A 19,890-nucleotide genomic window follows, 5' to 3' on the forward strand; every position below is an offset into this window, starting at 1 on the left:
TATAATGATGATGTCACTAGAACTCCTGAGAACTCGACGTCTTCAAATCTTCAAGAATTACTTCAAGGGATAAACACTTAAACAAAACTAAACAAACACTTTTTTTTCTTTTTCTATATTTTTTTCTCTTTTTTTTTTTTTTTTTTTTTTTTTTTTTTTTTTTTTTTTTTTTTTTTTTACGACTCATAATACAAATACCACTTTCTTCACATTATTCTTTCCTTGGTAATAATCTCTTCATTTTGCTTCATGCCTTATTCTCAGGGTTCTAAATGATGGATGAGGTTCCTATCTTCCTCTAGTTCACACTGCTTTCAAGCTTCTCAGACTACAAGAGAAAGGTTCGCTTCCTGATGACATCCCTAGTGGTTGTAAAATGTGAACTCAAGAGATCAACTGAGTTCTTCTTTCAATATTGCGAGGTTGAGTAGCTCTTCATTCTACTCAGAATTAGCTCAGAAGAGATCACTCAAAACAACAAGAAAGGCTCAGAATCTCACATAGGTTAAGTCTCCACTAATGATCGATTAAGTTCTCTCAGAAAAGTCAACTCTTCACCTATCTAACACTCACATGGCTAGTGCACTGACAACCTCAAGACTCGAAATTCGTGGAAAAACCTTTAGCAAAAGTGTAGTACAACCAACTAGACTCTATAACTATTAACAAGCAAAAACAACTAGACTCACATTTTCAATCCAAAAATTTTGAAATTTTGAACCCTTTTGAGTTTTTGAAATAAGGACTTAGCAAAAAATTCATTCCCCTATCCCCAAACTTAAACCGAACATTGTCCTCAATGTTCTGAAGACTATGCAAAAAATAACAGGATGAGGGAAAGATATTACCTGATTCCAAGGTCCTATGCGTGGGTTGCCTCCCAGAAAGCGCTAAGTTTAACGTCTTCAGCCAGACGAAACAGATGATTCGACAAAATAAAAAGGATTAACCTACTGGATTACAGATATGTGATTAACTGTAAACCAATATTCGATACATCTGTGGGTCCACCCAAAACACAAATTTTTCAGTAAACGATAGTCTCACATTTTTGTGAATTGCAGAGAGTGCATGTGAGACTATCAAAGAAGAGGGGCAATCCCCAAACTTAGTGGATGCACAGTCCACTAAGTAACTATAAATACTCGGACCAATGACTAGAAAGTCATCAAAAGGATCGACATAACAATGAAGGGCCAATATATCCGTCGAAGGCAGAAAGTCATCTGCAAGTTTAGTGGATAGAATATCCACTATTTCCATAGACGTTCTCGAGGAGACATCTGAAGTGTCCCAAAAGGGATCAACAACCGAGTCTGAGACCATGTGAAAGGTCAAACTAGACTCTAAGGGTAAGGCAATATGCTCGGGGACCACGTCAAGGTCCATGGTTTCCTTAGGTAAACAGTCTGACAAACTATCTAACATGTCTCTACTGTCATCAATGTCCTCAAAGACATCTGAAGCCTCGCAGTCAGGTATAATATCATGCCTTCCTAGAATTTCATCTAAGGCTGACTCCTTACAAATCTCAAATGTCGGAAAGTTCAGAATAGTGTCATTCCCAAACTTGCTCATAGAGCCATCATCTTGAATATCAACGTCTAATACAGTCCTATCATGGTGAGATGACATAGGTGGAGGAAGCAAGACAACAAGGTCATCAGACCTTTCAGGCTCTAGGGTATTATCAGTAAATTCATCGACATTTAACTTAGTACTAGGGTTAGACGTATTAACCTCGTCATCGTACCTAGTACCTTCCTGAGTTTGGGGTGGTGAACCCCCTTCCTCGTCGGCGAATAACTGTGACTTAAACATTTTCATCTGTTGAGCCAAGGACTCAGTATCCTGCTTCATTTGAGTCGTAAATTGTGACATAATCTCAATAAGACGACTCTCGGACTCTGATCGAGATCTATCTTCAAGAGTCTCCTCATAATAAGGTTCGCTAGTGTAATTAAACGTAGACTCTTGATAATAACTTCCTCCGTACATATTAGGATCATACCTGTCTCTAAAGTCATTGGTCTCAGAATAGTGTGGACAATAAGGTCTCTCATATATATTTGGCGTCGGACCATATCCATCGCTAATCGGACCATCTCTACACATTTGCTGATAATCTCCTAATGTCATATGAGATCGATCAGGCTCATATGGTCTACTCCACTCACTAATCGGACTGTTTCTAGACATTCGTTTATAATCCTGAAATGTCATACCCGGTCGGTTAGGCTTGTCTCTACACATCTGTTGGTACTCTCCTAGGGTCATACCAGTTCGGTTAGGCTCAACTAGCCTATTCCCCTCGTTAAGTCGTTGACAATCTCTTAGAGTCGTACCACGTTGGTTAAGCCAGTCTTTACGCAACTGTTGGTATTCTCTTAAGGTTATATCAGTTCGGTTGATGACGGGTCCCTTTAGATCAAGGTCATCATCATCAATAGGGTACGTCCAACCATTAGAAAAATGCGCCATGATGATCAGGCACGATCACAAGATGGGAATTGACACTTGCAAAAACTACACTCGATTCCTTTTTATTGGTCCTTTTTTTTTTTTTTTTTTTTTTTTTTTTAAACACGAAAACCGAGGAAGCACTACTAAGATCTTATAAAAAGTACCCACTAACAGGGGATTCGTGGGTGATTAGAGAAAGTTACCTCCCGTTCGAGACGGGCGACGACCTTTGCAGACGACTCGGGCCACTCTCCCCGCGAGTGTTCGAACCCGAGGCTTCGTTTTGGTTTTTCGGTTACAATTTATGCCCTTTAAATTAGGGTCAAAACTTAAATCCAAAAATAAAGTCTAGAAAGTCTAAAGTCTCTCTCTCACCAAAAATAAAATAAAATAAAACTGTAAATTTCTTCTTTTCGACTCCTCCTCCTTGTTTGCGCCTTCTCTTTCGCTCCTTAATGCCCTGCACACCAAAAATAGAGAAGCAAGTCAAAGTGGCCAAAAATAAAAACTTACCAAAAATAAAAACTTTCCAAGTTTAGAATAAATTTAAAACATAGTCCCCGGCAGCGGCGCCAAAAACTTGATGGGCCTAGAAAGGTTACCCTAAATAGGTCTACACCCGCAAGTGCACGGGTGTCAAGTTGTAATTTTTCCGGTAAGACCGGTTCGTTCCTCAGAGACTAAGTGAAACCTATTCTAAGACTTGGAAGTAAGTACGGTTTTTGGTTTTTGAAAATTTGTTTTGGTGATAAAATATTTAAATAAAATAACGGAAATAAAAATGAACTCAAATGGGGAGAGGATTCTAGGAAGAGAGCCTAGGATTTTAGAATCCATTTTAACACATCCTCATGAAAACCTAATCATGCATATCTTTTTATCACTCGAGTTTTGGTAACCGAATGTACCAATCCCCGGAAAATAGTCTAATTAACGCCGAAAATAATTAAAGTCTAAATTCTAAAGCCTTGATATAAAGTTTCAACTATTGACTATCAATCTATAAGCATACACTATCAAAGAACTAAACCTAAGTATAATGTATCAAATCGAAAGCATAGTCAATGAAGAAATCGTCATATATCGAAACTAAGAATTCAATATTTTTATATTTAAACCACATCAAGATATTAAAGCATAAAGAAGATATCAAAATTATATGTCAAAACTTCATCACAAATCCTAGCAAGATATTTTAGCTATTCATGGTGGGAAAGATAAACATTAATAACATTGAAGAAAGAAAAAGATTCGAAGAAGAAAACACCTTTTTTTCGCTTTTTTTTCCTTCTGCACAGCCAAACAGAACCTTAGGGAAAATTATTTTCTCATCTTCCCGGAAACGATTTCCAGGTGAGAAAATAATTTTCCTTCTCTGGGTTTTTCTCTTTCCTTCTCTGTTTTCTCCTTCTTTCTCCTTCTGAACTCTCTATTTCTCTCTCTAAAACAAACCAGTAACACCTCTTTCTCTCTCTAACCGAAATAGTAAAGAAAGAAGAAGATAAAGAAATTTTAATGGAGTTTATATTAATTCAATCTCTCTCTCTCTACAAACCAGGAGCTCTCTCTCTCTTAACTCTTTCTATGTATCCTTTTCTCTCTCACAAAGAGAAGGATTAGAAGAAGAAGAAGAAACAGAAAAAGAAAACTCTTCCTCTCACTTTCTCTCTCTAGCTCTCGGTCTTCAATGGCTGTGGAGGAGTCGTTCCTCCTTTTTCTGTTCAAAAGCCGAGGTACCCTCTCTCTCTCTCTCTAATAACTTCTGTTTAGTTGAGCTCGAGAGGCTTCGTCCCATCCGACCTCCTTCATCCCTCTGTCTCTGTTTTCTTTTATAATTTCATGGCCGAATCTCTCTTTCTCTTCTTTCCTTTCTTCTCTTTTCTTTCCTTTCTTCTCTCTTCTTTCCTTTCTTCTCTCTTCTTTCCTTTTCTCTCTCGGTTATAAGAGAAACTTTCTCTGTTTGAAAAATCTCCGTTTGAAGAAGAACAACTCTCGGTTCTAATAAAAGGAAGAAGATGATGATGACGTCAGCTGACGTCATCGAGTCGGGTTGGGCTGTCCGGGTCACGTGTATAGCTTGGTGTACCTCTGGACGTGACAGAAATTAGCCCGTGCATTCCCTGGTCCATTCGATTTCTTGCCGGATGCATGCCACGTGTCCCTCTTGACTTTTAGTATACCAAATTTGACCCGAACTTTGACTTGCTCTAATTTATTCATCCGGACTCCGATTTGACTTCCGTTTTCGCCTACGGGACCGTCTTGGACTATACTATCCATCCGAGCATCAACATTTGCCAAAATTTACAGAATCAAGAAATGACCAAAATGCCCCTCTTGTGTCCGTTTTTATCTTCTTTTCGCCCTAAACTCCACAAAAGGCGCCTGAGAAAGAAAAACACACAATTCATCAGAGTAACTGCTCGAAATAGACTAACTAGTCCAAATTAAGAGAATCAGATGAGGCATTTTCATGACTCATCAATGCGTCTGGGGACGCGTCCAGTAGCTACCACCAGACGCATCTGGGGTCCTGGGTGTCTCGGACTAAGTCCGAGACACCTAGTGCTGGTCCGGTCCAGCACCAGATGCGTCTAGGACGCGTCTGGTGCTTGGACTAGCGTCCTGGCTCCGGCCAGGACGAGATCAGGCCTCGGCTCGGACATGCCGGCCCTATGGGCCGTGCCATATCCGGACCTTGTCCAAACCCTTTTGTGGGCTTGGGTCGGGACTTGTCTAGGACTTGTCCCTGGTCTTTTCAAGGCTTTTCGGACCACGAAAAGGGACCACTATTCGAGTGGGAGTTTTATCCAAATTTTCTCCCAAATTCCAATCCAAATATTTCCGAAATTAACCCGGGCCATTCAAAGCCCAAACGGAATTTCTCTTTAAAATCAGATTTTAAAATCAAACCAAGACGCACCATTAGTCTAATCCTTTGATGTAGACTTAAGGTACGTACATGACATATGGATGTCGACAAAAGTATCTCCCGGATATACATGCATATATAATTGTTAGCCTTGAAATATATTATATGATTGCATGTGATGTGAATGCGGAAACTAGTATGGCCATAGAATTTAATTCTTATTCTTGTTTTAAGCACAGATGGGTGCATAATTTGTAATAATTTTAATTTCAAGTTTACACGATCTGCGAATCGTTTGAGTCTTGTAATTAGAGTTTAGGGTTTATGAGTCCATTGATGAAACTCAAGGAGGAAATCCAAAGGCGAGTGGGAGAAATCAATGGAGGTTCAAAGATGGAGATCTAGACGAACTAAAAGGCGAAACAAGAAGCAAACCAAAGAAGATTAGATCTTCTAGGTTAGGGGCCATACTAGGATCCATATGTGCTTGATTTACTTTCTTGCGCGCATTTACTTACCTTTTACGCCTTATGTCGTGGATGTTAGTTAGGCTAATTAGTTCACTAAAACGAACGCCAGACTAGCGTAAAAGTCCCTAAAAGTAATTTTGAGTACAGTGCCTATCCAAATTAAGACACTCCTTGCGCCCTTGTTCGAGGAAGGTGGGTCGGCCTTCGCAGAGTACCTCCTCTACCTTGGGACATTGCGGGTAGGTCTATAGAAGATGGTTCTACTCAACGAGATCAGCAAGAGAGTCTTGGATACTCGAGGCAAAAGGATGGATTTTACACTAAACATGTAATCCATCAACCGAGAATCATATGGTATGATCAGTGAAAGTGTTCACTCACCTAAATCAATGGGAATTAAGGGCAGGGCCCTAGTCCGCTTAATCCTTGAGAGATGGGATCTCGGAATCGCATTATTCATTTAGGGACACGTTTTCTTGAATAATGTGACAAAAACTTAGAACTTTTTGCAAAAATTATCGAATGTAATACTTAGCAAAATCCTTTTTCTGTTTCATGTAGTTTTACTATGGCAAAAATCAATCTTTTCAACCTATGTTCAATCCTTGATGAGGACAAATTGAACATGGATAACTTCCTTGATTGGGAAAAGAGATTGAGAAGTGTTCTCAAGTCTACAAACAAAGAAAGCGTACTGGATACCCCTATTCCAAGGATAACTGCGAACTCAAAGGTTGAGGAACAAAAGCAGGCCAAAAGTATCCGGATGAAATCAATTTCAGTAACTTGCCTTATGTTGGCAACCATGGAGCCTAATCTTCAAAAGAGATTCAGGAAAATGGATGCGCACACAATCATCCGTCGATTAAGGTGTAGGGTTTTGTGTATCCTATACACTAACTACTGTTGTAAGCGGAATCTCAAACATCTCATGTTTAACACTAGATTGCCCAGGATCGTTATGCATAAACTAATCAATGAACTAGAGAGGGATAAATACCTTAACGCGTTTTTCCCTCGAACCATTCCAATCGCATGCAAAGATCGAGAGCTCCAATTGTAGCTCCTCTACTTGAGACACCGAGTGAATAGACTTGATCTCCCTTCCTTTCAGACTGCTAGGACTTACTAGAAGGTTGAGAAGAACTCTTCTTCTTGACTAGATTGATAGAACGGGAGCTTTTTCTCTATATTCATCTCTCTCCAATAGCTGTATATTCAGAGAGAGAGAGAGCTGTATATTTTTCCTTAGAGAAAAATCCACACCTTTTCTGTTCTCAACTGACCCAATATATAGACAAACCCTAATTAGAATCTCATTCAGATTAGGATTTCTATTTTCTGGGTCACAGAAAAGATAATTACCAAAATACCCTTTTTGGGGTATTTTGATAATCCCCTTAAGTGTGGCCGGCCAGGGCAGCCCACCATGGGCCTTATGTGGCCGGCCCACTTACTCTGGTCGGCCATCTCATGGCCGGCCCAAAGAGCCTTCCTTCTATCTTGTCCCGAATCTCCATTCGGACCCTTTCGGCCTTTCCAGTTGAATCCCATCCAACTTTAGCCAGTTCCCGTCTAGTCAATTCTCTCCGATCAAGCTACCACACTTATGTGTAACCCGTTGTAGGATCCGGTCTATGTTAGCTGCGAATCAACTCCTTGATCCGACGATCGTAGTTGGCTTCTAGCAAAGCATTACGACCCCTAATTGGACCGGACTGGATGATCTTTACGTGTGGTCATCGTTATCCTAACTGACAAATTGATCGCATTGCCATCTTGGTCGAAGGACACTCCTTCGGAAGGACATCTCCTTCAGACCGCACGGATAAATCCTTCATAAGGGACATGTCCCGAAACAAATCACGGTTGAGGAAGTACGGGACTTCCAAGGCAATCCGGAGAGGCATTGGAATGTCTGAATCAAAGAAAGAACTTCAACTGATTCAGAAGAACAAAAGGAAAAAGGAAGGAACTCACGATTCCGACCAAGGTATCTATGTTATCGAAGTTAACTTAGCAAATACATTTGATTCTCAATCCTGGGTATTCGATACCGGATGTGGTGCTCGTATCATTTATGATGTGCAGGGCCTTAAGGGAATCAAGTATTTATCTGGAAGGGAGCTTGTCCTACGAGTAGCAAATAGAGCAATGGTTGCTGCGAAAGCTGTAGGAACATTCAGTCTACCTTTAGAAACTGGTCTAGTTTTAGAACTTCATAATTGCTATTATGTACCCTCTATTTCTAGAAACATTATCTCTGTCTCAGAATTAGACAAAGAGGGATATCACCTATTAATAAAAAACCAGCGTTGTTCTTTATACAAAGGTGAAATGTTTTATACCAGTGCTAAGCTATACAACGGTCTCTATATTACGAATATTGAGAACGAAGTCTTCAACATAGAAACCAATAGGCTACGGTCAGATGATTCAAATCCAAGTTACCTTTGGCATTGTCGTTTGGGTCACAGTGCTAAGCTATACAACGGTCTCTATATTACGAATATTGAGAACGAAGTCTTCAACATAGAAACCAATAGGCTACGGTCAGATGATTCAAATCCAAGTTACCTTTGGCATTGTCGTTTGGGTCACATTAACATGACACGCATGAAGAAGCTCCATGAGCATGGACTTCTAGGTTCGTATAATTTAGAATCATATGACACATGCGAATCATGTTTAATGGGTAAAATGACGAGGTCTTCTTTTAAAGGAAAAGGAGACCGAGCCAAAGAACCCTTGGAACTCATACATACGGATGTATGCGGACCAATGAGTACTCCGGCGAGAGGTAACTATGGCTACTTCATCACGTTCACGGATGACTTCACTCGTTATGGTTACATATACTTGATGAGGCATAAGTCCGAATCGTTTGACATGTTCAAACAATTTCAGAACGAAGTAGAGAATCAACTTGGCAAGAAAATAAAAGCCATTCGATCCGATCGAGGTGGTGAATATTTGAGTCAAGAATTTGACGATCATCTTAGGAGTTGTGGTATAGTATCTCAACTCACTCCGCCAGGAACACCCCAGATGAATGGTGTTTCTGAAAGGAGAAATCGCACCTTGTTAGACATGGTTCGATCTATGATGAGTTTAGCAAATTTTCCAAACACGTTCTGGGGGTATGCTCTAGAAACGGCTGCTTTCACACTTAACCGAGCTCCGTCAAAAGCTGTAGAAAAGACGCCATATGAGTTATGGTTTGGAAAGGTTCCAAAGCTGTCTTTTCTCAAAGTCTGGGGATGCGAAGTTTATTTAAAACGTTTACAAGGAGACAAACTCGCACCTAAATCAGACAAATGTCTCTTTGTGGGTTATCCAAAAGAGACAAGGGGTTACTACTTCTACCATGAATCTGAGAACAAAGTGTTTGTTGCTCGAGATGGTGTCTTCCTTGAAAAGGAATTCCTTTCCAAACAGACAAGTGGGAGAAATGTAGATATCGATGAAATTCGATATGAGCAACAAATAAACACAGATATAGAGATATCAAGAGGTTTAGCGGCTCCTATCTATACACAAAGTATGGAAGAGGAGAATGAGGTCGAGAGAGTACCTCCCGCTCAAGTCGAATTAAATTCGCAGGAGACATCTCAACTAGTTGAGAACACTCCAAAAGTTGCTCAGGCCCCTCGTAGATCTCAAAGGCTCCAGGAATTATCTCAGAAAACAGATATCCTACTGTTAGAAGATAATGAGCCGAGTACCTACAACCAAGCTATGACGAGCCCCGACTCCGAAAAATGGCTAAAGGCCATGAGATCGGAAATGGATTCCATGTCAGAAAATCATGTATGGAACTTGATCGATTTGCCCGATGGAGCAACACCAATCGGATGCAAATGGGTTTTCAAAATAAAAACTGACAAGGATGGAAACGTTACCGTTTTCAAAGCTAGACTCGTGGCAAAAGGATACAAACAGATTCATGGCATAGACTATGATGAAACCTTTTCACCTGTCGCAATGCTTAAATCCATTCGGATCATTCTAGCAATTGCAGCTCATTATGATTATGAGATTTGGCAAATGGATGTCAAAACCGCCTTCCTGAACGGACACTTGGAAGAGGATGTGTACATGACACAACCCGAAGGTTTTGTAGATTCCAAAAATGCTGGAAAAGTTTGCAAGCTTAAGAAATCCATTTATGGACTCAAGCAAGCAAGCCGGAGTTGGAATCTTCGATTCGACGAGAAAATCAAAGAATTTGGATTTCTCAAGAATGCGGAAGAATCTTGTATTTACAAGAAGGTTAGTGGGAGCGACCTAGTTTTCTTAGTCCTTTATGTCGATGACATATTAATCATAGGAAACAAGATTCCGATGTTGGAATCAGTTAAAGACTAGCTTCGGAAATGCTTCTCTATGAAGGACCTAGGGGAAGCAGAATACATATTGGGAATCAAGATCTATAGAGATAGATCAAGGAGGATGATCGGACTTAGTCAAGAAACTTATATAGATAAGATTCTTCAACGGTTCGAGATGACAAACTCCAAAAGAGGATTCCTTCCCATGTCACATGGTATGGTGCTTAGCAAAGATCAGTGTCCTAAGAGTCCTGATGAGCTAGCACACATGATGAAAGTACCCTATGCTTCGGCAATAGGATCAATCATGTACGCCATGATCTGCACTCGCCCAGACGTCTCATATGCTTTGAGCATGTGTAGTCGTTACCAATCAAATCCAGGCCAAGCGCACTGGCACGCCGCCAAGAATATCCTAAAGTACCTGAAAAGGACTAAGGATCATTTCCTGGTATATGGCGGGGAAGATACACTAAAAGTTGTAGGCCATGTGGATGCAAGCTTTCAAACGGATAGAGACGACTTCAAATCACAATCTGGGTTCGTCTACTGTCTGAATGGAGGAGCGGTATGTTGGAAAAGTTCCAAGCAGAGCACAGTTGCAGACTCTACCACTGAAGCAGAATACCTAGCGGCCTCGGAAGCTGCAAAGGAAGGAGTTTGGATCAAGAAGTTCATGATAGAACTTGGTGTCGTACCTGGCATAGAAGAGGGCTTAACTCTCTATTGTGACAACAACGGAGCAATAGCCCAAGCCAAGGAACCAAGAGCGCACCAAAAATCCAAACATATCCAAAGGAAGTACCACTTGATTAGAGAAATCATAGAAAGAAAAGATGTGGTAATTTGCAAGGTTCATACGGATGATAACGTTGCAGATCCGTTGACCAAACCATTACCTCAGCCCAAACATAATTCACACATGAGGGACATTGGTATAAAGCGCATTGGGGAATGGCAACAAATGTAATTTGGATTCATAAAAGAGTTTATGTGCCTAATTACTTACATTCGATAAATAAAATAAAAGAAATTTTATTTTGTCCTTAAAATTTGGTTTGGTATTTTAAGAGACAGTCCACACGATAAAGAAAACGCTCCGAGTAGGCTTGTCAGATACGTGATCTGATGAATGAAACCCTACTAAGTGAACTTGGAGTGATTCATTATCAATTCCCTAGTCCAGGTCATTGCATGGACAACAATGACTCACGAAGACTAGTACGGGAGTCGATGGGATAGCGCAGTTTCATGGGCTATAGAAATAGTGTATTCGATTCGACTACGTGAGTGCATAATAAGGATTATACGCTGGAATAACCCTCAACATGAGAAGTTCATCCAAAGAATGATGAAATCGTCAAACTTCTCATAAAGACAAGATTGAAGAGATTCCTCAAAACATGAGTGCTCAGCTCATCTTATGTAAGGAATGTCTGACTTTGGTTCCGTTAAACGCCGCGCCGTAAAAGGAGGTTATAAAAGCGGATACTGGGAAGGACAGGATAGACATGAAGTTGAGTGGGAGCACAAGAATGGATTATGTCCTCCTAACCATGTTAGGATGCAGTGTCCTCGGGCCACTTGACGAGCAACAACTGAAAATGCATGGCCGTGCTCAAATGGATTAAAAGTTAATCATTTGTTTTGACAGTTGTACTCGAGATCAAGAAAGTCTGAACGACGTGACGTATCAGATGGGATACTAAGTGACATGGGAATCAAGCATTGTACTTGTTCTAAGTCCAAGTGGGAGTCTGAACGAGTTGAAGGAGATGTCCTTCGACCAACGTGACAATGCGAACAATTTGTCGGATAGGACAATTGATGTGGAAGATCATCAAGTCCGATTGATTTAGGGATCGTAGAGTTGTAGCTAGAGACCAACTACGATCGTCGAATTACGAAGTAATTCGCGGCTAACTTCGATCGGATCCTACAACGGGTTACACATAAGAGTGAGAAATTGATCTAGGATATGACTAGTGGGAGTGAGATATAATCATGGGAGTGTCCCATAAACATATCTCATAGGCCTAAAAAGGAATTAGGCAAAGATAGTACAAAAAGGCCAAAAATAGGGTTTTTGGGCCTAGACCGGTTCGGATACTTCTAGGACTCGGATTGGGCTGAATTTTGGAGGGTTAGTTGCTGATATAATAAACATTATATCTACCAATTTTCGTAGTGTTTGGACACCTCCTCCTTAGGGAATTGAGAAAATATCAATAGTTGCTATTTTCGACTATTTCCCTAAATCTTATTCTAAAGGGTGTTTTAGGAAACGTAAAAGGAGGTGGATTCTTATTAGGGTTCTATATAAACACTCTTAGGGCAGAGAATAAGGTGTGGAATTTCTCTCTAAGCTTTCTTACTCTACCACATCAAGTAGAGAGGAGAAATTGAGCTAATTCCCATTAACTATCTATCTAGTCAAGAAGAAAGGAGTTCTTCTTCCAACCACCATTGGTGTGCTAGCTATACAACAAGGTGGGAGATCAAATTGATTGCTCGTGTCCCAAGTAGAGGAGCTACACTTGAAGCTACACTTGAAGCTCTTGATCTTCTCATAAGCAATTGGAAAGGTTCGAGGGAAAACTAGCGAATGTTTATGTAGAGAATGTTTTTCTGCAAATAGTTCATATGATTATCATTGGAATCATGGAGAAACCATAGAGAACCCATCACATCCTCCATCTTCTTATTATCCTACACCATATTCACCATCACCTCAATCTTATTACTATTCTACATCATATTCACCATCACCTCCATGTTCTTATTGTCCTACACCATATTCACCATCACCTCAATCTTCTTATTATTCTACATCTAAAGCAAGTTACTACAACTTCCGAAACGGAATTGGAGAACATTGAAAGAGACCTCTCCACCGTGCCACAGTTGGAATAATTCATCAACAACAACGTACTTCAACAACTTCAAGAGCGCAACAACAAATTTAACGATATGCTCCTTAATATTGGTCGAATATCTTGATAATATCTATATATATATATATATATACTGTTATGACCAAATGGGGTTTTCTATGACAACCACAAGTAATCCATGAAAAGCAATAGGAAATAAAGAACAATCAAGAACAGAACACAGAGATTTACGTGGTTCAGTTGGTGAGACCTACTCCACGGCGATAACGGCTTGATGATTTCCACTATGATAAGCAAACAAGTTACACAAGAGATTCGTGAGTCTGAGACTACTGATATCTCCTAGGGTTTTAGTTTATATAGCCACTAAAACTCTAATCCCACCGCCTCACTGACTCTCTCTCTTTAAATTCAATTTACACATGGATACGCTTACAAGGCAATTACCATTGCCTTGTCAGCGGGTTGGCGGGTCGTAAACCGGGTTCGATATCAATCCATATTCAAGACACTTCCAACATATACATATACATATAACCGTATTCAAATGTTTGAATCCACTTAATTTTATCTAAATAATGGGACAAACTGTTCTCTAAAGCTAAGGAAAGACTAAAACTAGGTCCGAAACATAAATAATTGAGCAAATGTTTGAATTTTAGTTTCTATCTACCTATAATGTAAATATACATGATAGTGATGAATCCTGATTCTACTTGTTAGAGACTCGGAGTCAAATATTAGATATGCAACTTTATTGAGTTATTTCTTTTTTGCTTCCCTAGTTTGTGACCAGCTTTCTTTTTGGCCCAATATTTTTCGTAAATTCAAAATTAGGGAAATAGACAACATTACAATCTTGAGAACCAAAGGTTGAAGATAAACTTTCATTTAGGGAACATTTTATTATGCACAATACATTTTTAAATGTACTGTAAGTTTCATAATTTCATTCGCATGTTAAGATCGCAAAGTATAGAAAACAATTCTCGAACAAAGTACATCAGTAAATGTACTGTACATAACATAATGTCCTATAAATTTTCATTGAAATAGTTTACCTTTTGGAAGGAATGTATAAGATATTTTATTATGTATTGTACATAACAAAATGTCCTTCGAACAAAGTACATTAGTAGATGTACTGTACATAACATAATGTCCTATAAATTTTCATTGAAATAGTTTACCTTTCGGAAGGAATGTATAAGATATTTTATTATGTTTTGTACATAACAAAATGTCCTTCAAATTTTTAATAAAATAATTTGCGTTTGGGAATGAATGTATAGGACATTTTATTACATAATGTACATAACGAAATATCATAGAAATATCTCTTAAAATAACTTATGTATTGGAAGGAATGTATAAGACATTTGATGCAGATCATATTGGGCCTCACGACCATGCGTAGGAAAGCCCACATGACCAAGTCTAGTTAGGTCAGATTTAGGGTTATTATTATTTGTTTCAATCTTTAAGATATTAGGATTAGTAGCAAACAAGAAATTAGTATTTAGAGAATATTTATTTCCTAATTTATGTTTATCAAAAGTTTAGTTTGAGTCTATCCTAAAGTTTCTAAATTCCTAAAAAAGGGAATCCAGTCTGTCTTGTTTTACATCTTCGAATATTATCAATAAAATCTATCTTGTTTGCATATCTTTTATCAGTTATTTAATTGTTTTTAGCTTAGTTTATCGTTAGTTTAATTATTTGTTTCAATTCCACTTCGTCTACATCATGTGGTATTCAGAGCCACCAAAGTCTTGGGTGAATAATTCTGGAAATTTTTTTTCAAACAATTTCTCACAATATCAATCATATTCACCTCCTCAAGGGAGGATAAATCAATGCTTATGTAGAGAATGTTTTTCTGCAAATAGTTCATATGATTATCATTGGAATCATGGAGAAACCATAGAGAACCCATCACATCCTCCATCTTCTTATTATCCTACACCATATTCACCATCACCTCAATCTTATTACTATTCTACATCATATTCACCATCACCTCCATGTTCTTATTGTCCTACACCATATTCACCATCACCTCAATCTTCTTATTATTCTACATCTAAAGCAAGTTACTACAACTTCCGAAACGGAATTGGAGAACATTGAAAGAGACCTCTCCACCGTGCCACAGTTGGAATAATTCATCAACAACAACGTACTTCAACAACTTCAAGAGCGCAACAACAAATTTAACGATATGCTCCTTAATCCTGACCCTATAATTATTCCCTTCAACACCACTTCTACTCCACTTATCACCACATTGGAAATACTACTACAACACCATCATCACCACTTTCAAACCAAGTTACCATTATCTTCCAACCACAACCTATAACCTGCTCTTCACCATTACCATTATCAACACAAACCGCCATCACTATTACTCTTCCTTTTAGGTTCAATGACCTAAATCAGGAACGACAAAACCCCAAAACCATAGAATCCTCTCTAATACCCAGACCTTCATTTTTCCTTAAAAACTCATACCCCTCCCAAACTATGTCGGAAATTGAACTACCTCGATCCGGGAAGAAGAAGAAAAAAAACAAAAGCAAAGAAAAAAACTAAACCAGGACAACCTAAAACCCTTGAAAATATTGATTCTGATCCTACCTAGAAATATTTTTTCATCAAACCACAAAGCTTCACTCCAACGTTGGGTACTTCTCAATGGTCGATTCTCCTCAATAACTACAACCGCTTGAAAATTCGTACAGGCCACTATCCTCTCATTGAGTATATCAGGTATGGTCTCATCAAACTTGATAAACCTACAAATCCTTCCTTTCATGAAGTTGTAGCTTGGATTAAACGTATTTTACGTGCTGAACAAACTAGCAATAGTGGAACCCAAGATCCTAAAGTAACTGGAAATTTTATTGTTTATCGAGCTACTCGTCTTGTTAAACCTCACCAAGGTGCTGGAAAAGAGTATGTATGTGTTGCTAGACTTCATTATGTTGTTCCTGAAGTAACTAAAGTTGCTAGGGCACTTGAAACCTTAAACGGTGTTATTTTTTAACGACCACATGTGATTAATTTCTGCTATTAAGAGACAAGTTCGAATCTAAATGATGAGACATGAAAATGTCCCATCTGAATCTCTTAACTCGGGTTAGTTAGTCCAGTTCGAGCGGTTACTCTGATAATTTGTTTGTTTTTCTTTCTCAGGTCTCATTTACGGAGTTCGATGCGAAAACATCGTGATAAAGACATACTTGAGGGGCATTTTGGTCATTTTAATGACAAGGGTATTCTGGTCAATATTAGTGCTCATGTGAAAGTAGAGTCCAATACGAATCTATCGGCGAAAGCGAAAGTGAAATCGGAGTCCGGATGAACAAGATAGCCCTGGTCAAAGTTTTGGTTCAAGTTGGAGTCAAAATCTATTGACCAAGGTCAACAGAGAATTCACCAATACACGTGGCGTGCAGACGTGAAAAGATCGGACGACGCAGATTAACAGTGGGATTTATCCGGGCTAAGTTGGGTAAGTGTCTGGTGTAAGATTCCCGCGCAAGAATCTAACGGTCGGTTTGATCACAGCAAAACTTGGCGGAATCTGAGAAGGGCGTTGCACCTTGTGCCGCTATCTCGCGAAGCACGGGATCGGGCTCACCTAACGACCAGCCAAATTTGAATTTGGCTCTCTCCCGATTTCTTCATGAACTGTTATAGTAGAGAGAGAGAAAACCGAGAGAGAGAGAATCAAAACAGATTATCTACTTCTCTCTCTCTCTCGTCTTTATCTAAGGAAACTGATTCAAAAACAGGAAGGAGAGAGAGATAACCGAGAGAGCTAACCGAGAGAGAAGATTAAAGACCAAAGATTTTGGAGAACCGAGATAGAAGGAACTCGGGATTCGACTGAGTGGGAGATCGGGATTTGTTGAGGATTTCGAATTTTGAATTCTCTCTATATATATCAGTGAAAAACAGAGAGCAATTTTTATCTCGTCTTTGGGGTCGGCCATTGAGGATCATCACGGGTTGAGGAGTTTTGGAAAGAGAGAGAGAGATAGAGAGTTGAATCTCTCGGCTGGGGGCTCTCGGTTTTTTATTAAAAGAAATAAAGTAGAGAGAGAAACCGAGAGGGAGGGATATATTCAGAGAAAGAGAACCTTCCTGTTTCTTTTTCTTAGTGAGAGAGAGAGAGATAACAGAGAAAGAGAGAGAGATTGTAGAGAGAGAAAGAATCAGTTTATTTTAATCCAATCTGTTTTCCTTAATCTTTTATTGTTTTCTGTTTTCTTGGTGAGAGAGAGATAGAATACATAAGAAGAGAGAGATTACAGCAAGTGATAGTAAAGATTAGAGAGAGAAACAGAAAGAAAGAGAGTTGAAGAAGATGAGAAAATAATTTTCCCAGAAGGAATCCGTTTCTGGGAAGACGAGAAAATCGTTTTCCCAGAGGGTGCGTTTGTCAGATTTCCGGGAAAAACAGAAGGAAATCAATTCCTTAAGGGTCTGTTTGGTGGGAAAAGCGCAGAAAAGTAAGTTTCTTTCTTCTTTTTCTTCTATTACTTTAAATATTTATCGTTTTTAGCATGAGTAGCTAAGTCTTTATATCTAGGGTTTTAGATGAAGGTATAATAATTATTCTAACGATAAATTTATTACAGTTTTTACTATTTTAACGATAATATCTTCCGGGTTTTTAGACCGTTCATGGACTGAAAACCTGAGTTATATAAAGAACTATCCAATTAGACCAAAATTAATTTGTCCTTAGAATTGTTAGGAAGACGGATTCGAAAACCCTAGGTTCCCTTTTTCTGAATACCGACTTATTTCTTTGTTTATTTATTTTTTTTGAGTTTTATATTATATTTTTATTTTACCTTCATCAAACCACTTTTGAAAATCCCAATAGTTTTAAGGTTAGAATTTAGTTTAACTTAGTCTCTGAGGAACGAACCGGTCTTACCGGACTTATTACTTGACGCCCGTATACTTGCGGGTGGATACCTTTTAGGGTAACCTTTTAGGCCCATCACTAAACTATTTATGAAAGTAAACTTCTTGATTATGACGTTGATAATCATTTGGTTATATTTTGTATTTCATGTGAGGCTGGTACTTATGTTAGGACTCTTTGTGTATGTTTGGTTTTTATTATGGGTGGGGGTAGTCATATGCAAGAACTTCGAAGAGTTCGATTTAGGATTTAGGGCGAACAAGAAAATATGGTACCAATGCATGATGCAATGGATGCGCGATGGGTTCAAAATAATTATAGAGACGAAGTAATTTGAGACGCGTTATTATGCTGCTTGAGGTTTTGTTATCTAGTTATAGGAAATTGGTTGTGAAAGATTCAACTGTCAATGTTATTTGTTATGGTGCTAAGTTGATGATTCCTAGGCTATCGAGATTTGGAGCACTATTGAAACGGGGAAGAAGTTGTTTTGATGATTACTAAAGGAGAACAGATTGTTTTGGGTCCTCGAGCTTCGATGAAGAAAAAGTTGTAAATGCAGAGGGATTGTTGGATAAACATGGGAAGCCAAATGAGAAGAAACTGGCAGTGTGGAAGCGAAATGTCGTTCTTCCAACAGTTGGTGATGCCATTATTGCAGAAATGGCAGTTGTGTGAACATGCGAAAGTGGATAAAACTACAGGAGAAGAGAATAAAAATGAGCCCTAGAATGAAGAAGAAGATGGCGAGATGAACGTCCTTTATTTACTAAAGTTAATTTTGCGAGACTCATTGCAATGTGAGATTGAGAATGAGGTTAATGATTTCTTCCAAAGTGGTATTCTTCACATTCAAAGCAAAATTCATTTGAAGTGGGACTTAAGTATCGCCTTGGCGGAATTCATCGTACAGGAGTACAACAAACTTTTCTTTACCGAACGGTTTGGGACGAACCTCTTGAGAGAAGGGGAGGCTGATGCGGATCATATTGGGCCTCTCGGCCAAGCTTAATGAGCCTCACGACCATGAGTAGGAAAGCCCACATGACCAAGTCTAGTTAGGTCGGATTTAGGATTATTATTATTTGTTTCTATCTTTAAGATATTAGGATTAGTAGCAAACAAGAAATTGGTATTTAGAGAATATTTATTTCCTAGTTTATGTTTATCTAAAACTCTAGTTTGAGTCTATCTTAAGGTGTCTCAAACCCTATAAAAGGGAGTCCAGTCTGTCTTGTTTTACATCTTCGAATATTATCAATAAAATCAAACGTGTTTGCATCTACTTTATCAGTTATTTAGTTGTTTTTAGCTTAGTTTATCGTTTGTTTAATTATTTGTTTCAATTCGCTGCGTCTACATCAACATTTTATTATGTACTGTACATATCATAATTATGTACAATACATTTCATTTATGTGTATTGTACATAACAAAACGTCTTATACTTTCTAGCCAGAAATTTAAAAAGTGCATATGACATAATCACATATACAGTACAATTCAAGAAATTTGAATCGGTACTGACATAACAAAATGTCCTACGAATTTTTAATGAAATAACTTATGTTTTGAAAGAAATGTATCCGACATTTGATTATGTCTTGTACATTTTCAAATGTCCAATTATTTTCGGGACATTATTTTATGTCCAGTACATTTTTGGCTTAGGTGCTTCTAAAGGCACCGGGCCGAAAGGCTGTTAGCATCTAGAAATTTTATTGACTCGGGTCAATGGTCATTGACCCGAGTTCTCTATGAGCGCCTGTTTTTAATTTGGGTGACGCTCACCTTCGTTTGCTTCTTTCATATTCTTCTTCCAAAATAAAAGGAATCCCAGTCTATTTTTCTTCTTGATATGGTTTATGTCCTTGTTGACATACTTCGTGAAGAGGGATTAAATTGGGGTGGGGGT

General features: G+C 38.7%; 1 pseudogene; it reads left to right on the forward strand.

Annotated features, from left to right (window-relative positions):
• Positions 1-15,556: 15,556 nt before the first annotated feature.
• LOC147548374 (H/ACA ribonucleoprotein complex subunit 4 pseudogene) lies at positions 15,557-18,653 on the forward strand (annotated as a pseudogene).
• Positions 18,654-19,890: the final 1,237 nt, after the last annotated feature.

Source organism: Eschscholzia californica, unplaced genomic scaffold (assembly GCF_041429995.1).
Source record: "Eschscholzia californica isolate CP2 unplaced genomic scaffold, dmEscCali1.0.p SCAF_3, whole genome shotgun sequence".
NCBI classification, from domain to species: domain Eukaryota; kingdom Viridiplantae; phylum Streptophyta; class Magnoliopsida; order Ranunculales; family Papaveraceae; genus Eschscholzia; species Eschscholzia californica.